The sequence below is a fragment of the Protopterus annectens genome, chromosome 8.part0, assembly GCF_019279795.1.
Source record: "Protopterus annectens isolate FY-2018-M chromosome 8.part0, PAN1.0, whole genome shotgun sequence".
Lineage (NCBI taxonomy): Eukaryota > Metazoa > Chordata > Ceratodontiformes > Protopteridae > Protopterus > Protopterus annectens.
In genome coordinates, this window is record NC_056741.1 from 1,886,113,672 (window position 1) to 1,886,132,194 (window position 18,523).

At 38.5% G+C, this 18,523-nt stretch overlaps 1 protein-coding gene and 1 long non-coding RNA gene across 3 annotated transcripts in view; one reads left to right on the forward strand and one right to left on the reverse strand.

Moving 5' to 3' along the window:
• LRRC36 (leucine rich repeat containing 36) overlaps positions 1-18,523 on the forward strand; it is a 495,785-nt gene that overhangs the window by 144,138 nt on the left and 333,124 nt on the right. The gene's annotated exons all lie outside the window — the stretch shown is intronic.
• LOC122809701 overlaps positions 18,184-18,523 on the reverse strand; it is a 72,194-nt gene continuing 71,854 nt past the window's right edge. The window contains exon 3 of the long non-coding RNA XR_006365939.1: positions 18,184-18,268. This is a non-coding gene — a long non-coding RNA (uncharacterized LOC122809701). The remainder of the gene's footprint in view (positions 18,269-18,523) is intronic.

An 18,523-nucleotide genomic window follows, 5' to 3' on the forward strand; every position in this document is an offset into this window, starting at 1 on the left:
ACAATGCTGTCCAAGCTGCTGAATCCCTTACAAAGGCACTCTATGAGTACCTGCAAGAATGCATGGATCATGCTATCCCAAGCAAAACCAAGATTCATTCCTCCATGAAAAGGAAACCAGTCTGGTAGACCCCTGCCATAAACAAGCTATACAATAGAAGGAGGAAACTAGTGCAGAAAATAGTAAAATCCCAAGAAGGAAAGACATCCCTGATCAGTATCAGCAAGAAACTATGATCCCTCATAAAATCATCCAAGGCTAGCTTCGAAAGAAAAATTGCCAAGGACTTCAAAGATAACCACAAAGTGTTCTTTAGCTATGTCAACAACCTAAGTGGAAACTCTCAGATCTGCTCTGAGTTAGTGCAGAATGGCACAAAATACACTGAACTGACTGACATTGCCAACATTCTGGCAGACAGGTTTAGTGCAAACTTCACCCCCCTCTCACCCTCTAAAGGGCCCATAACCATACCAGAAGAATGTAGTGCCCTGGCAATCACTGACACACAGGTTAAAACAGCCCTATCCAAAGCCAAAAATACAGCTTCAATGGGACCAGACGGTATCCCAGGCTGTGTCTTACATGAGTTCTAAAATGAACTAACTCCTCACTTAAACACACTGTTCAAACTCAGCCTATATACATACCTGTAGAGTGGCACACAGCAACAGTTATCCCGCTCCACAAAGATGGAGCCACAACAGACCCCGGGAACTATCATCCTATAAGCCTGACTAGCCTGGTCTGTATGGCTATGGAGCCCGTCATCATGGAATTCATTAACAGAGACATTGGGAACCTTCAAACATTGTACCCTACCCAGTTTGGCTTTGTTAAGGGCAGATCATGCCTCCTAAACCTGGTGGACTTCTTTGAGGCAGTTACCAAGGCTTTAGATGAGGGAAAGGAGGTCCACACAGCCTACCTAGACCTCACAAAGGCTTTTGACACCATTCCCCATTCTGGTATTATAGACAAGCTCACCAGTCTGAACATAACCCCCTATGTCATGAGATGGGTTGCCAATTGGCTCACAGATAGAACCCACATGGTGAGAGTTGCAGGCTCTTGGTCCGCCTCTAAACCAGTTACAAGTGGTGTCCCCCAGGGCTCAGTCCTGGGACAGCTCCTGTTCAGTATATACTTCTCAGAGGTACAGGCAAGCACAGGAGGACTATGGCTGGCCAAGTTCACAGACGATTGCAAACTGGGGGCCATAATTGACTCTCCAGCTGATACAGACATCTCCTAGAAGGGTCTCACTGAGACAGATACCTGGTGTCAAAATCCTGACCTCAAGCTAAATGCCAAAAATGCATAGTCATCTCCTTTGGAAAAAACAAAGTATCCATGAGCTACCACATACATGGTAGTCCCCTAAATACAGAAAATGTAATAAGGGATCTGGGGACCCAAGTTCATAGTAATCTCTCCTTTGATAATCATACTGCCAAGGTGGTTAGAAAATCCTTCTGTGTGGCCCACCTAATCACAAAAGGGTTCGCATCTAGAACAAAAGAGGTTATTGTGCCCCACTACTCATCACTCATCAGACCCATCATAGAGTACAATGCCCCATTTGGGATGTACCTTACAAGACACCTGCAACAGCTGGAAAGACCACAGAAGTACCTCGCCAAGAGGATTACTGGCCTCAAACATATGCCCTATGCAGCCCGACTGAAGAAACTCCAGCTGTACTCGGTTGCATACTGCTTACTCAGAGGTGATCTCTGCCTGACATATAAGGCCATGTCCAACCCAGAATTGATGGACATGCTCCACCTAAAGAAAAAGAAATCCCCAACAGCCACACACGCTCTAAGGATCTAAACCTCACCACAACGATAAACAGGACATGCTGGAGGGATATATTCCTGTCCCAGAGACTCCCCATGCTTTGGAACAGGATTCCAATCTACATTAGGCAGAGTGCCTTACTAACACTTTTCAAGAGAGACCTTGATGAGTGGATGGGAAACAGAAGATTTACCCCAGGGATCATGGCAGTGGCTCTGCTGGACAGAGGCACAGGGAACTAATGGCTCTGCTGGACCGAGGCACAGGGAACTAATCTAAGGGGGCAGCGAAAGCCAACACATTCTGGCTAGGCTTATAGATGCCCTAGGGCAGATAGCCTAGTACTTACCTATGAACCTATGAGCCTATGACAGTAGAATACTTTTAAGAATTACTCTAATACTTTACGTTTGGGCACAACAAACTTGTTTTGATCACATTACTCTGGCTGAGAACAAACACCTCCTAGAACTACACATGAGGAGGGACAACAGCACAGTACCAAGCCAAACATTTCATAAGGGATTCCGAGTTACTAACCACCTTTAAAGGAGAACTGCACCCACAGACTCAAAAAACATGTTTATTTCATTATGGTTTGGTGTTTCCTAAATTTTAATACCACTCTGGAACTATTTACAGGTTTTTAAATATTTTTATACATAATTTCTGAGTCTGGCCACATGGGGTCTGGCATCTTGTAGTAATTCTGATTGTTTAGTCTGCTTCTAGGTGTCCTATAATGCAGTGCTTGTCTGTAAAAAATTACATCATGCAGGCTTCTTCTTAAAGTTCCTGTCACTGCATTGATTTTACATGCATACACTGCTTTTATTCAGTTAGTTTTAAGTAACACTTCATGTCATTCAATGACTATTTAAAACACAAACAGTGCAACTGCCACAGAACAGACTTTCAAAGTGCTTTTTACTGCTGTTTCTTTTTAGAATGCTAAACTGCAGTATTTTGTGAAGCCTGAATTGAACTACTTTGACTCATCTCCCATCCTCCTTCACACCTAACTTCCCTAGCTGTTAAAGTGTTGAGTAATTTGAGCTGTTTCCTGCTTTGATTGACAGCTTACAGCAGGAAACTTGATTCATGTACAGTTTCCTTGTTCTAGCCTTTACTCTCCGTATGGGTAGGAGAAGGACCCAGGGAGCTGTGACATCACAGCATAGGTGCGTTTTTAGTACAGTAGTGGTGATGTCCGTTTGGGGAGGGAAATGGCCAGAAAACTGCCTGTATTCACTGGCCTTGATGACATCACTGAATTGGAGACTGCAGCAAGCTTTTTCAGGACGGGCCAAAAGTTTTTTGTAAGTGAAACCACCATAGTACAGTAAGCTATTCTTCTAATGGAGAGAAACAGTCAATTTAAAATATTTTACATGCTGTATTATTGTTTATTCATAGCAGGGACAGTAAACAGGGAGGAAAAAGAGAAGTTGAGCATTTAATAATAGAAACCCATTGTTGTCTTTTAAGCACAAAGGCATGTATGTGAGTCAGTATATATGGAAACACACAGACACATACATGCACAGATCTACTTTGAAAACTCGAAAGGCCAGATTACTGAACATGATTTTCATGAGACAACAACATTGAAACCTTGATTTCCTGAATGCAAAAGCTTTACCAGGGTAAGTAAACATTTGCCCAAAATTGCATAGAAACACACCGCAGTATGTAAAATCCACCTAGGTGGGGGGCTATGCCGTCCACACCCCCCATTTACATATACCAACTCCAGGACTGCACTATAGTGGGAAAAAGGGCATATTTTCCCATGTTGGGCAAGTGTTTACTTAGTAGTAAAACTTTCGCGTTCTGGAAATCAAGGTTTCAATGTTGTTGTCTTGCAGAAATCATGTTCAGTAGTCTGGCCTTTTGAGCTTTCAAAGTACACACACACATTGACATAAAGGTATATATATATATATATATATACACACACACACACACACACACACACACACACACACACACACAAACACATATGTTGACATAAAGGTTAAGGTCTTTGCCTCACAAGAATAAGGCACAGAGTCCAATCCTGTCCAATGCTTGTGTGAAGTTTGCACATTCTCCCCATGTCTCTGTGAGTTTCTTCCTACCTCCCACAAATATGCATGGTGTTTCTGTAGAACAGAACATGTGTTGTAACTTTAAGAAGCATTTCAAAATGAGGGCACATGCATATAAATAGAGAGCATGTGCAGGCAGCAGTGCTTTTTGAGACAACAGCCAGAGTGTTAACATGTGAGAGTTGAGTAGTCAGTCTGTTTATAATTTTATTTAAGTTTAAGTTACTAAGCCTCAATCCTGATGTGTTTATATATAATAAAGCTGCTTGAACTGAACCCACAACTGTTTGTCTGTTTTATCCTGACCAGATGAGCAACAGTTTCCATCTTAAACAGCCAAAAACTGAATGAATTTGGGGGTCAGCAGAGACTATGGGGGGTGGCAGCAGAGACTCTAGGTGATGCTTAATGGGGTAAGAGTTGTGTTGACCAACTCCTTTAAGCATCAGTTGTGCTGCACAGTATCCTCTAAAGCATGGATCACACAATGCACACTATGTCAGGGCTAACCACATGATGATGTAAAACAAAAATAGTTTCTAGGTGATTTGATCAAGTTGATGAACATCACCAAAATGGTCATAGGCATTTGCTAGTGATAAGTGGGTTGAGGACCCAGCCTACTCTGACCTTTACCAGGGACTAATCCTAATGGTGGGAGAGGTCTATCTGTCTCTGTTGGCCAATGTGTGCCTCCCATAATGCCCTGGGTCAATAAGCTAGTAGCTGGCTAGAACATCATCAGAATTAGACTTATGGCAATAAGAATAGCACTAAGCAAAATGAAGTCAGGGAAAGCAGCAGGCTCAGATGAGGTCACAGCAGATATTATAAAGATGTTGAGTGAGAAAGGGGATAAATGGCTCCAAAGGATAACCATAGCAGTATGGAGAGAATGGCATATCCCAAATGACTGGAGAATGAGCATAGAACAAAGGGGACATTCACAACTGTGGGCAGTATACAGGCCAGATGTCGACTTTCATGTGGCCGAGACCATATGATTGACTTTTGAAAAGCCAACCATGGGGAACCACTATCTCCATACAGTGCTGAATGGGAAAATGTCCCTCTTCCGCACTGTAGTGCAATCTCGGAGTTGGTATATTTAAGTTACGGGGGGACTGAGCCCCCCACTGGGGGAGTGCAGGGTGGCTTGCTCCCTTCTAACAGTTTTAAGGTAAGTACTTGTTCTGTTTTTTTGTGTTTATTTTACATGGTCGGCTTTCCAGAAGTCGATCATATGGTCTCGACCATATGAAAGTCGACTTTGTGAAAAGTCGACTATTTAAAGTAGATCCATATATATATATATATATATATATATATATATATATATATATATATATATATATATATATATAGGCCTCACTGATGAGTTTCACAGTTACAATTTGTCATGAGCTGTGATAAAATTAAATGGTAATAAATTAACACAATGCACAATGGCAACCATATTTATATATAAATATATACAGTGCTCACTGATGAGTTGCACTCTAAAAATCTGTGCTGAGTTGTGATCCAAAGTAATCATACTAGAGTAACACAATGGTACCCTAGTGTTGACCTTTGGAACTTACCTTGATCTCTGACATCTGGCCACCCAATTCCCTCAGCTATTGATATATTATGCAGACAACCTCTTAGCCACTATGTTGCCCCCATGCAGGTCTTGCTCACAGGTTTGGGGGTATGTGCAGTTTTCCAGCAGTTTCCAGCCTACTGAATTAACCTGGATAAGACCATAACCCTGGTCTATAATTAACCAGATACTGAAAGTCATTGGGGATCTTGCCATCTAAAATGGGGTGTCAACTACATTACATATTTATATTTGGGGTTATTTTATGCCCAACCCTAGAACACACCAGTGAAGCAAACTTAATATACAAGAACTGTTATTTGTATTTCTGAAGGATTAGAAAGACCTTCATCTTCCAGTGACACAAAAGCTGGTCATTATACTGATGTTCCTTTATCTAAAACTGTTGTATATTATGACTTGTTTTGGATTGCTAGCTTCTAAAGAATGAAGGAGAGGATAGTGCAATAAGATATATGTTGGATCACCTTTGCATCCTAAAGCAGCTATCAACTGCATCACTTATTGAAGACAGAAGGCATTTATCCCACTCAAATTTAGAGCTGGCAAGATGGGTGTCTGTGCTGTGACCACTGTTGCTTTGTGCATATTCAAATCACATAACACTATAGAATAGGAAGCAGGCACTACTCTCACCTGGCCTCTTGTAGCAGCACACTGCAGGCCACTACTTTTCAGTGGGTGTGTGCCAGATCTTACACTGGTAAACTTAGAATACCAAATACTGTGCTTAGTGAGTGAGAGAGAGAGAAAGACAGAGAAAGATGTTGATCTCAGTACATATTAATTATGCACAATAAAAATGCTTTCAGCTATTAAAATGACATCTATGTCAGGTAAAACTCTTGGTGTTTTTGCTATACAGTCTTAACCATGCACCAAGTATTGACCCAGTTGGGGCCTTACTCAAGAGCAGGGAATCCTAATCAAAATAACCTTTATCTATGCTGATCCAGGCAAATGTATGCCATTAAAAAATCATCCTACCCTCTGAGAAAATAATTAGACTGCTCCTGCTTAATACTTGTTAATCTCTGACATTAAATGTGATTATGGACCACCCCTGGTCAAGAATAAGGACCTCCACACTGGTCTCATATTTGGGCTCATTCAATATCAGTTCACAACAAGACCAGAGAAAATATTTTGTTTATAAGCAGATCTGCAAAGCCCAGTAAGCTTATCTCCCACCACCACTTCAGTGAGATTTCCATCAAGTATTGCAGAGCATTGATCTTACATTGTACCAGAAAAAGTTGAATATCAGTTTTTCAAGCATGCTTACATCCTTGCCCACCTGTTAGAGCATCTCATATAAAATACCAAATAGTTATTTTTTACATACCACAGAAGCTCTTGCTTATTTTACTGTGTGCTAACCAGAGTAAAAGAAAGTGCCATGGTAAATTAATTCGCACTTGGGGTACACTTTTTATATATGCACTGAGTTAAGTCTCTTTTGGAAGGATTTAGAAGTTGTCTGTCTGCATATTAGTGACGAGCGAAGCACGAAAGGATATAATGTACTTCCTAACTGCATGCCAGTGTGGAAGAAACCTTGATGGGATTTGCTTCTTTTATTTTCCTTGAGGTGGATAAAGTCAAAAATAGCAGCAAGAACAGACAGGTTCAGAAAATTGTGTGAGCCTAGAAAGAATTTGCTTTTATTTACTATTTGTTTTTCATATGGGGATAAGGTCCTACAGAGATTATATCTGCTTAACTACTATGTTGAAAAATTTGAATTTCATTAATAAGAGAGAGTAATTTATGGTACACAAAATTACTAAAAAGGGAAAAACTATAAATGAAAACTAGCAATATTTTCAAAAGATATATGAAGATCAAGTGTGATTACTGCTACATGGTTGATGAAAGGCAGGCAGTTAAGATGACTGTGAGTCAAATAAAAAGTCAGTAATTAGGAAAAAAAACAAGAATATAATGTAACACTATTGGATGTGGAAAAGAAAGCCAAGTGATAATGTACTCTGGATTAGAGCATACTCAGATGAAGTACTAAAAATATAAATTAAAGCACTAAGTACTGTGTTTTTTGATTTTGGGTCATAGCTGTTCCCTGGAACATTTCCATGGAAGTGGACATTGCACATTTTTTTTTCTTTTTTTATGGTTAATGACTTACATATCAAGCCTGTTTTCTTTCTCTTAGTAAAGTTTCTAATAATGCAATGTAACAGTAAAGGAAAACAGAGAAATGCCGCTGCAATTAAAATTCAAACCTTAATTACTAGATGTGACAATAAGGATTACAGAAAGTACCATTACTCCTTTAATAAAATTTCAAACCTACCCACCCTTAACAATATATACCAACTCCAAGATTGCACTACAGTAGGGAAAAGTGAAATGTGGAAGTGTTGGCCAACTAGTTACTTTCCCCGTCTCACAGGTTCGCTGAAGTGCATGTTTGAGGAATGGACATTCGATGGTTTGCTTTTGATGATGTGCCATTTGATGGTTAGTCTATCCAACAATAAATAATAGACCCCCAGAGCCATGGCCTAAAACTAAAAGCAACAAATACATAAACATACCCTTTGGGAAGTCAAATACCCTTGCAAATTGCAGCATTAATAGCACACCCATAAGAATGGGCTCAGAGGTGAGAGATCTAGGTACACAGATAGATAGTAGTTTGAACTTTGGCTGCCATGTATCCACAGTGGTGAAGAAGTCCTTCTATGTGGCATAGCTTATAAGTAAAGGTATATCATCCAGACCTAAGGAAGTTAGAGTCCCACAGTACTCAGCCCACATCAGACAAATAATCTGATACAAAGCACCTTTGGCATGTACTTGACCAGGCACTTGCAACCTCTGGAGCAGCCTCAAGGTTCCTTACAAAAAATACATGATGTGAATAACATGTCCTATGTGGATTGACTAAAAGCCCTATCCCTTTACACCTACTGACTATTAAGGGGTGACCTATGCCTAACCTACAAGGCACTTTCAAATTCAGCCGTGATGAAACTGTTACACATTCACAAGACAAACTGCATGAGGCCCACACAGTCTAAGGTTTTAAACCTGATCTATGACATGAACAAAACATGCAGAAGAGACAGATATGTATCTCAGAGATTACCTTTTCTCTAGAACAGGCTTCCTATTCATGTAAAAAAGAGCTCTTCCATGACCATCTTCAAACACAGTTTGGATCAATGGATGCTGAATCGTAAATTCACTCCTGAGGTGGCACCCACATCCTTTATGGAAAGGGGCAATCTGTAAAATACTCAGAGGCATAGGCACAAACCTACATCCTCTAACCCTTGGGGATTGAACATTGGGAATAATTCAAGTAATAACTCTTAGGCTTGTAAGGGCTTATAACCTAGTAATCTCCCATGAACCTATTAACATATGAATCTGTCTGTAGCCATCTGACTCATTGTTCTAGAAAATAACAAATTATAAATGTGCTAATCCCTACTCCTCAGATTAGGCCATGGGTTAACAACAACCACTCTGTATTTTATCCATAGCAACTAAATCATATAAATAGTGAATAACAAATATTTGTCATTCATATCTCTAGCCCCACACCAAGAATCCATGATCATACAAAAAGCTAACTGGCTACCTATCCCTCCTGTTGTCACCCACCTCCTCTGATAACCACTCACATTCAAACTTCTACATAGGAAGTTCTCCCCCAGACAAAGGCTAACCACACGAACTACCCTTTACAACCTACACTTCAGCAAAGGTATCGCTGTATCTCTACCAAAAAACTTAGCCTGTATTCCTCATAAGTGAAAAAAACTACAGGAAGTTTCTCAAAGGTACCGGGAGCCACCTCCCAACTAAAGTTCAGAAATTAAACTGGTTATCCTTGCTTCAGGGCCATATTAGTAGAACACCTAAAAGATGCCTCTACTTAGCATTGTTTCAGAGATAATGGTTAATATCTAACCCCTGTCTTAATCTCCTTAACTTTCAAACAGATGGGATAAATCCTCGAAACAGATTTAATCACAGGAAGCTCACTCTGTACTAGCCACTTCAAATTAGGCTTTTGCTTAAGCCCTTAGCAATCACTTTGCAACCAAACTCATTTCATTATAATACCCCAACTCTGTTTAATTTATGGCATCCCTTCTTGCTCACTTTTCAGTCATGGGGAACGCACTTACAAAAATAATTGCTTGTGTCAATAACTGCCCACTTAATTGTTTGTGTTCTTAATGTCAGTATTTCTGCCGTTGTGCCGTATTTTTATATAGACTTTATCTACCTTTTTTTTTCATGCCTTGTGAGGCTTCTTGCTCTAGTATGTGAAAGTTGACATTTTACCTCAATTAAATCTCCAGTGAAACCAAAGCTAGCTCCTTTTATTCCATTCTAGCAGCAGTCATACTAGACCTACCAATGGCAAAGACCAAGAAACTAAATGCAACCTTATAGTAAGAATATATTCTTATAGTCTGATCTTTACGTTTCAAATGTATGAAGCTAAGTAACTGCACCAATGAGTGTGATGAAATGTAACACATTTTGAGTATACATTCCTAATTGAAAGATATTTAACCTCTAATTGTGAACCTTGGAAATAAAACAGACACCTATCAGTTATACAGTTGTACTACATTTAACCCAATTAATTGTAAAACAGATGCTTCTAGTCTCACAAGCCAGTTTATACTCGGCTATTTCTATTTTATTATTAATGTCACCTCCTCTCATATTTGGGGTCCAAAACAAGTTTTAGAATTATTTTGAGTGATCATAGTTTTTATGTGGGTAAGTGTAGTGAGAAGTTCAAAGAAATAATTACTGAACGCTTATCTAACATAACAAGGGGTAACTACTAACTCACTTGCTAAACATGTTTTGGATTGTGGCAAATACACATTTAGGTTTAGGGTAATTCAAAGGTGGACCCCAAATGTGAGACAAGATGACATTAATAATAAAACAGAAATACACTACAAGCAGATAAGTCTCCAGGCTTGAATTATGAGGTTAGTTTGAAACCAATTTCAAAACAAAGATAAATGAGAATATGAATACAGTTATCTTTAGTTTTGTTTAGATTTTTAATTCTAGCTATGGAAAACATATATATTAATATATATTTTGTGCATTTGTTGGTTCTGTTGCACCTTTTATATGTTTATCCTGTCTATATCTTTAAAATTGTTGTATATAATGAACTAATATGTTTAAATGCTTTAAGAGAGTTTTATTGGTGGTTTTGTGTCATGTGATGGGTATAAAAGTAATTAGATGCAGAGATAAATTTTAATTGCACTGATGAAGGGAAGTGCCCCGAAAGCTTTACTTGTTTGACATATTTTGACTAAATGTATGTGGCATTGACAGTCCGGCAGTTTGTTTTATTTTTTTATCATTTTGTATTTGCTGTTGACTTAATTTGCTCACTCCTCCTTGTCCATGAGTGGGTTGTACATAGATTTTCTATTACCCATCCATAGATCCAAGTTGCACTTGAATATAGCTAGGGAGTCTGTACCAGAATAGCGGTATCCACTGTGAACTATACCTGTCCCTCCAAACTGTCCTGTTGATGGTGCAGAAGAGGTTTAGATCCCTAGCTAGTGAATGTCTAATGTCATTTGACTCACTGATGTACAGTAGGTCCATCAGTATGCTGAATGATGCCTTGTATGCCAAATACAGGTCACATCTTAGCACTTTCTAGAATATTAATTATAGTGACAAAGCTTTGAATCAGTCCATATAGAACAGATTGTTTAAGGGTTTTATCCTTTTAGTTAGGTATCTCTGTGGGCATTTCAGATGTTGCATATGACACAATGATCAGCCTAAAGGGGACTGAGTAAAGGGGGACAATAATATCTCTAGATCCAGACACAATCCCTTTGTTTATAAGCTGGGCAATAGAAAAGGACATTCTAATAACAATGGCACATGTTGATCAAAAGTCAGGTCACTGTCCACTTGGCTCTTATATGTATAGATTATCATTAAAAATTCCATGAAATATTCAAATAGACAGACACAAGTGCAAGTGTGATTAGTGCATCAATGTCTGTATTCTCAAGGAAGTGTACACCTGATGTTCTTACATCTGACAATTGTCAACAATTTAAAAATCAACAGTTCTGAAGTTCTGTGCACAAATGGGAATTCAGACAGATAAGATTCAGTCCAATCTCTACACTTCTAATGGACAGGGAGGGACACTATCCATGGACATTGTTGTTAGAAAGAGCAGTAGCATATGCTATGATATTTGCCATCTCACAGTTCTGAAATATAGAAATACTTCTTTGAAAGAAATCGAGTCTCTCAACAGCTCAGTTGTTATAGGGCAGAATGTTCAAATAACAGATAACGTGCTTCAGCTACATTTCTGGCAGCTGAAAAGCAACATAAAATTAAGGAAATACTGGAAGGTGATGAACAGGAGCAGAAATATTACTATAATGGAAACTGCAAAACACTGGTGGTTTAAACACTGGAGACAGTTTGCAACCTGAAGTTGAAAGGAATGGTAAAGCAACTGAACCAAGATTCCATGTTATAACAGTGGAGGATAGAAAATGGTATAGAAGGAATTGCAGACAAATGTATTAGGCTAACATGTCAAAATCTACCAAATGTGAGCAGGCATTAGTGCTGCAAGAAAACAGAGACTGTGGAACTATAATATTTAAGAACTGTGAAGAAAGACTCCTGAAGTCATGAATCCAAGAACACTTGGAATTGATCAAAAACTGTACCACATTGAGTGAGTAGTCTTATTAAATGTACTAACTTTTAGAAACCCAGTTGAGAAACTAAACATGTATGTGTACTGTTCAGGAGCTGATTATGATGCTAAGAATTGAAAGATTGCATTTTTTTTAAATATTTCCTGAATATAAACAAAACTATTTTGCACAGGTGTGTGTGTGTGTGTGTGTCTGTGTGTGTGTGTGTGTGTGTGTGTGTGTGTGTGTGTGTGTGTGTGTGTGTGTGTGTGTGTGTGTGTGTGTGTGTAGAATGTGGCTTATATAACTTTAAAAGCACTAGCTACATAACGTTATATGCCATGTGATACATTTTTTACAGAATTCACTTCACTTAAAGGCCTCACTGAAGTTAGATCACATCTACATTGTCTTATTAACTCACCATCCAGACACCACATATATAGCTTTGAATGATATTCACCAAAGAAAAAATTGAGTGACTTCATTGAAGATTGAAACCATGTTACTCCCCCTAGTTATTTTCTAGATCTACTGTTTAGATAAGATGTCACCATTGTTTTTAGAACCTGTAGATATCTTGTCATGCCTGTCAGAACTGTACTACATGAGATTAAAACAAAATAGGTAGGCACAAATAGTTGCATGTTGGTTTTAATGGAGAACAAGGGATGAAGCCAACATTTCTGCAGCTTTTCAAAATTAATTTTACAGAAGAACCTAAACTGTACCATATTGATTATCGCTAACCTCTTTGTCAAATGTTAAAAGAAACTATCTTGTTTTCATTCTTGTAGGCATGTTGGAAATATAAATTATTTTAAAACATTAAATAATATATTGTCAGTCTCCTCAGCTGTATAATTAGAGATCAAATTGTCAGATAGATGTTATGAATTATTAGAGGGTACAAGATATGTTTTTCTTACCTCTGTCTGGGATATTTTAATATTTGTCTGTAGTAACCATTGTTTACCTTATGTTGACTAAGGGGAATGAATAGACCATACAGTTTAATATCAGCATTTATCTTTAATACAACCTAGGAACCCTACAGAAACTATCTAGACTGTCTGCGTTCAGCCTCATAGTGTAGGCAATATCCTACAGCATCTTTAGGATTTAACTATAAACTTGTGAGTGCTTTAAATTCAAATTAATTGTGAGTGCATTAAACTTAGACTAATTTGTAAGGGCCAGCACACCCGCGGACCAACCCCTCTGACCATCTCTTTACTATTTTACCCCCCCCCCCACCTCCTTAGTGGATTTAGTGTTTTCCCTACATCTACCACCAGAGGGCAGCAGACCTCAAGGCATGGAAAACTGTTTCTTACTGGAAGTAGAAATCCACTAGCTCTGTAGACCAGCTTTTCTCTGCTATCCCTGCTTGCACTTTTTACTCAAGCAATTAAGTCTGAGAGTTATAGAAACTAGACAGCTTTTCTGTAAATTACTACTCCAGCCACTGGCCCCCTTAATTAACTCTCTGTTTAAACTTACTTTTCTTGCCATAGAACTATTTATAAATACCTTTCTCTGTGCTATAAAGCTCTTTACTCTTACCTTTCTCCCTTACACAGCTATACCTTTGTTCACCATTTTCTGAGAAGTAGCAACAGAAAGTGTCTCTTACCTATCCTAAGCCTGTAGAACGCAGTCTCTCTGCATAACTGATTGCCTCTCAGCCTCTCTTAGCTCTGACCTGCTCCATTCGCCCTATGGGCTCACTCTGCTCCCCTACCCTATCCCCAATTCTCACCCACCCCCAGAGGTCCTACACTTATACTTCCCTAACCCCACCCTCTCTCTCTTCCAACCAGTCCCATACATCACTTCATCCCATAAATGTTAGCCACACCTTTTTCCTTTTAACAATCACTCACAGTAAGCCACACCTTGAGTACCATACCATATCCCTTTACTCTTAACTAATATATATTAGTGCCCTCCTCTCTACAATTCCCTCATCCTTTTGTCTACTTTTCTCCTATTTTTCAATCCCAACTTCTTACTCCTCTCATTTATAATCCCAACAAGATGCCTCTGGGTAATCTAACCAAGCTAACACTTGTAGTTATACTTTCAACTGTCCTCACCTCTACCTACCTTCTCACCTCCTTTGAAAAACTGTACTATTACCATTTTAACCACTTTCTAAAACAAACAGCAACTCACACTCATATAGCGTCTAATAGTCATACTAATATAACTTCCATTCCCAGCTACCTACTACCTAAATACTATAGACTCTCCCACATTAAACACAATAAACCCGCAATAAAGAAAGTGAAAATTCAAACTAACCTCATGTATAATTCAGTAATAAAACTAAATAATCCCTCCTTAAAAGATGGTGACATCCACCCCAACCCTGGCCCTACCAACCCCATCACCCTAACAACCCCCCCAAACTCAATAACTCTTTCCTAATAAGACATCTAAATATCCAAAGCATTAATAATAAAGTAGCCCACCTCAATGCCCTTCTAGATATTCACTCATTTGACATCTTCTGCCTTACTGAAACTTGGTTGAAACCAGAAACTAAAGACAATTAAATCATTCCCCAAGGTTATAATATAGTGAGACAAGATTGAACAAAACACAAAGGTGGTGGAGTAGCAGTTCTATTCAAAGATGGACTTCATATCTTCACCTTACCATATAATCCAACCCAGGATAGTAACGCAGAAGTCCTCATCACTAAACTTCAAATCAACCCAAACAAATCTTTATACATTATATACATTATCTGTATTTACCTACCACCCAGAAATAATATCTGTACAATAGAGGCTATACTAAGCTGGGTGTCTTCAACTTACCCCCAAGAAACAATAATACTAGGTGACTTTAATATTGACTGGAAAGGTGTCATCGCTGAAAATCCTACCTCTCATATTAACCTCCATGGCATTAGCCAAACTATCACCTCCACAACCAGAATTAACAAACCAAATAAAAATGAGAGCACCTTAGACTGGATACTTATAAATAGACAGAAACAATCTTACAAGGTAGGAATGCTGCCAGACGATGTAAGTGATAATATTTTGACCTACATCATAAGGGAAAGAAATGATCTCCCCAACCTCCCTACCTTTAGGATAGCACACTCTACCAAATACTTTAACTCAGAATTATTTCAAAATGAACTCAGTGCCTGTGACTGGAACCCTTTAAAAACCCTACCACTTGAAGAGGCTGTAAAGTATCTTAACTCTAAATTCTTATCTATCCTGGATAGGCATGCACCTAACCGGTCCATCAGAATGAAGTCTAACCCAGCCCTATGGCTTTCTAAAGAAATCAGACATCAAATTTTGCTTAGAAACAAAGCTTGGGCTAAGTGGAGAGCTAACAGAAATATCTCTGATCAACTAAATTTTAGGCAGCTGAGAAATAGTACAAAAAAGGCAATACTTACAGATAAAAAGAACTACTACTGTAAACTGCAACAAACTCACCAAAATAATCCCCAGAAGTTCTGGTCTAGTATCAATAAACTCCTTTCCCCAGGGCACTCTCGAACACCCACCCCACTTGATGCCGATCCAAATACCCCCCATCAAACTGCCAATACCTTCAATTCTTTCTTCACTGAGACTATACAATCGCTAGCTAGTCAACTAATCCCAGACAACTCAAGCCTTACCACCACCATTCCAGGCACTCTACCTACATTCAAACTGCAACCCATATCTACTACTCTCATCTATAAATACATCCAAAAACTCAAGCCTTGTACTCATTCTGCCGACCAGCTACCGTCACAATATCTCCAAAAAGCAGCCAAAGTTATTGCCTACCCTATATCCATCCTTATAAATAGGACAATTAAGGAGGGAACCATTCCAGACATTTGGAAAATCTCCCACATTATCCCCCTGCACAAAGGTGGTAACTCAAATGACTACTCTAACTATCGGCTAATAGCTAACTCTTATCACCCTTAGCAAAAATTATGAAAAAATGCATTCACCAACAACTTTTACATAATTTATCTCAACATAACATAATAGCAAACTGCCAACATGGCTTTAGGCCATCACACAGTACCACAACTGCCCTTTTATCCTTTACAGATACCATCAATAGAAACCACAATAAAAACATTCTCTCATCTGCACTCTTTATTGACCTCTCAAAAGCTTTGAACATGGTAAACCACACCCTTCTAATCAATATTCTTGAATCCCTTTCCTTTGACTCTCAGGCTGTTAAATGGTTCAGATCCTACCTTAGCAACAGGCAACAGGCAGTTCTCTGGGAAAATCAAATTTCTTCCTTTCTGACAGTCACACTCAGAGTCCCTCAGGGCTCTATTCTTGGACCACTTCTTTTCTCATTATTTATCAATGACCTTCATGTAGCAATTCCTCAACCCACCTGCATTCAATATACAGATGATTCCACACTAGTTTGCTCAGCTTACTCCCCATCAGAACTACATTCTATTACTCAAAATGTTTTTAACATTGTAGAAACATGGTTTACAAAATACTGCCTCCTTCTTAATGCCAAAAAAAAAAGCTCCTTCTCTTTACTCCCACTACTAAGTCCTCCCCCATAGATTTCTCAGTCACTTCTAATAATGGCACTATTATATTCCCTGACTCTACCACTAAACTGTTAGGAATTACCATTGATAATAACCTTACATTTGATTACCATATGAATAACACCATTAAAACTGTCAATAGAAAAATAGGCTCCTTATATAGAATCAAACCTTTCCTAACCCCAACAGCCAGAACCAAGATTGCTCACTCCCATCTAACCTCAACTCTTCTGTACGCCTCACCTATATATACTAACATAAAGAAAAATAATCTTAACAAACTGGCAACTTCCTATAATAACATCGCCAGATTTGCCACTGGCAATCCCTTTAGAACCCACCACTGTCTGAATCTTCGGCAGCTAGACTGGCTTGAATTCCAAAACCATCTGATTATCTCCCAACTCACCATTGCCCACAAGATATTTTACCAACCCAACACCACCCCTATACTCTCCAATCTCTTAATCCCCTATAAAAATCTGAATTCCCTACGTTCTTCTAGCAAACTCCTCGCTAGCATAACCAAGTCTAACAACATGGCTGGTGACGCCCTGTTTACTAACACAGTGGGTAGAAATTGGAACCAGCTACCCAATGAACTAACTCAACTCTCTTCCCTGCCTCTCTTTAAACAAAAACTCAAAAAACACCTCAAAACACACTGGTTTTGCCCTTGTGGCAACCCCGACTAACCAGCTACTTTCACTACTGATACTTCCTCTTCCAAATAAACTTACTAACATTTTAAAGCTAATTCATGCAAGCAAGGCTATTAATGTTTGAACTCTAATCAACATACTGCTAAAATCTTTCTTTCTTCTTTTGATGTGTAAAATTCCTTATGAATCGTACTGTGCTACATTTTTGTCACTCTTTCAAGTGTAATATCTTCAGTATGTTATTATTACTAGTTTTACTTTTTTAAATCCTTTTATTTACCATGTGACAACATTTTTAATCTTTTAATTTTTTTTATTTTGCTGGAGCTTTTCTCCCCGGACCTCTACTGAAAATGGAAATATATCCAGCTAGACTAGCCTGGTTAACAAATGTAAAATAAAAAATAAAATAAATAAGTGGCCTTTGCTGTTTAATTTATGAAGGGAATACACTGATGTTTGATGACAGACCTGAACATAACTAATAATGATTAATGTTTTGTGGAAATTATATGTCTTGTTTTCTTAGGATAAGGCAATTGATCGTTATATTTTATGATCAAGCCTCTCTATTAGCCTTAACCTTTATATGAAACACTATTTCATCTACCTTTCATGTAGAGACTACTCCTGCCTCATTTTACCCTGCACACATTTAAATGCTCTCATTTCCATATCATTACATAAATGTTCTTCTTTTCCATTTGAAAGCAGAGCTAAAACACAGCCAGAAGTCCATGACAGAACATATCTGTATCGCATGTCTTAAACTACATCACCAGCCTGATGCCACATAGATAGGGTTCAAATCATAAGCACTGGAGATCCTATGGCACCTATGGAAAATAGTAAGGGTTCTTTATTGGTTATCACAGCTTATATAGATTATTTACATTATTTGCATAATAAACATTATTTACACTTTGTCTGTATAATACAGTACAGTCCCATATACTTTATTTCCCCCATCCTTTTTTCCACAGCCAAAAACATATCTTCTTCAATATCTTGGACAATATCCATTTCCCATTAAACTTCACTTCATTGAGTCTCTCATTCCATATTGTCCACAAAATATGTAATATCTTCTT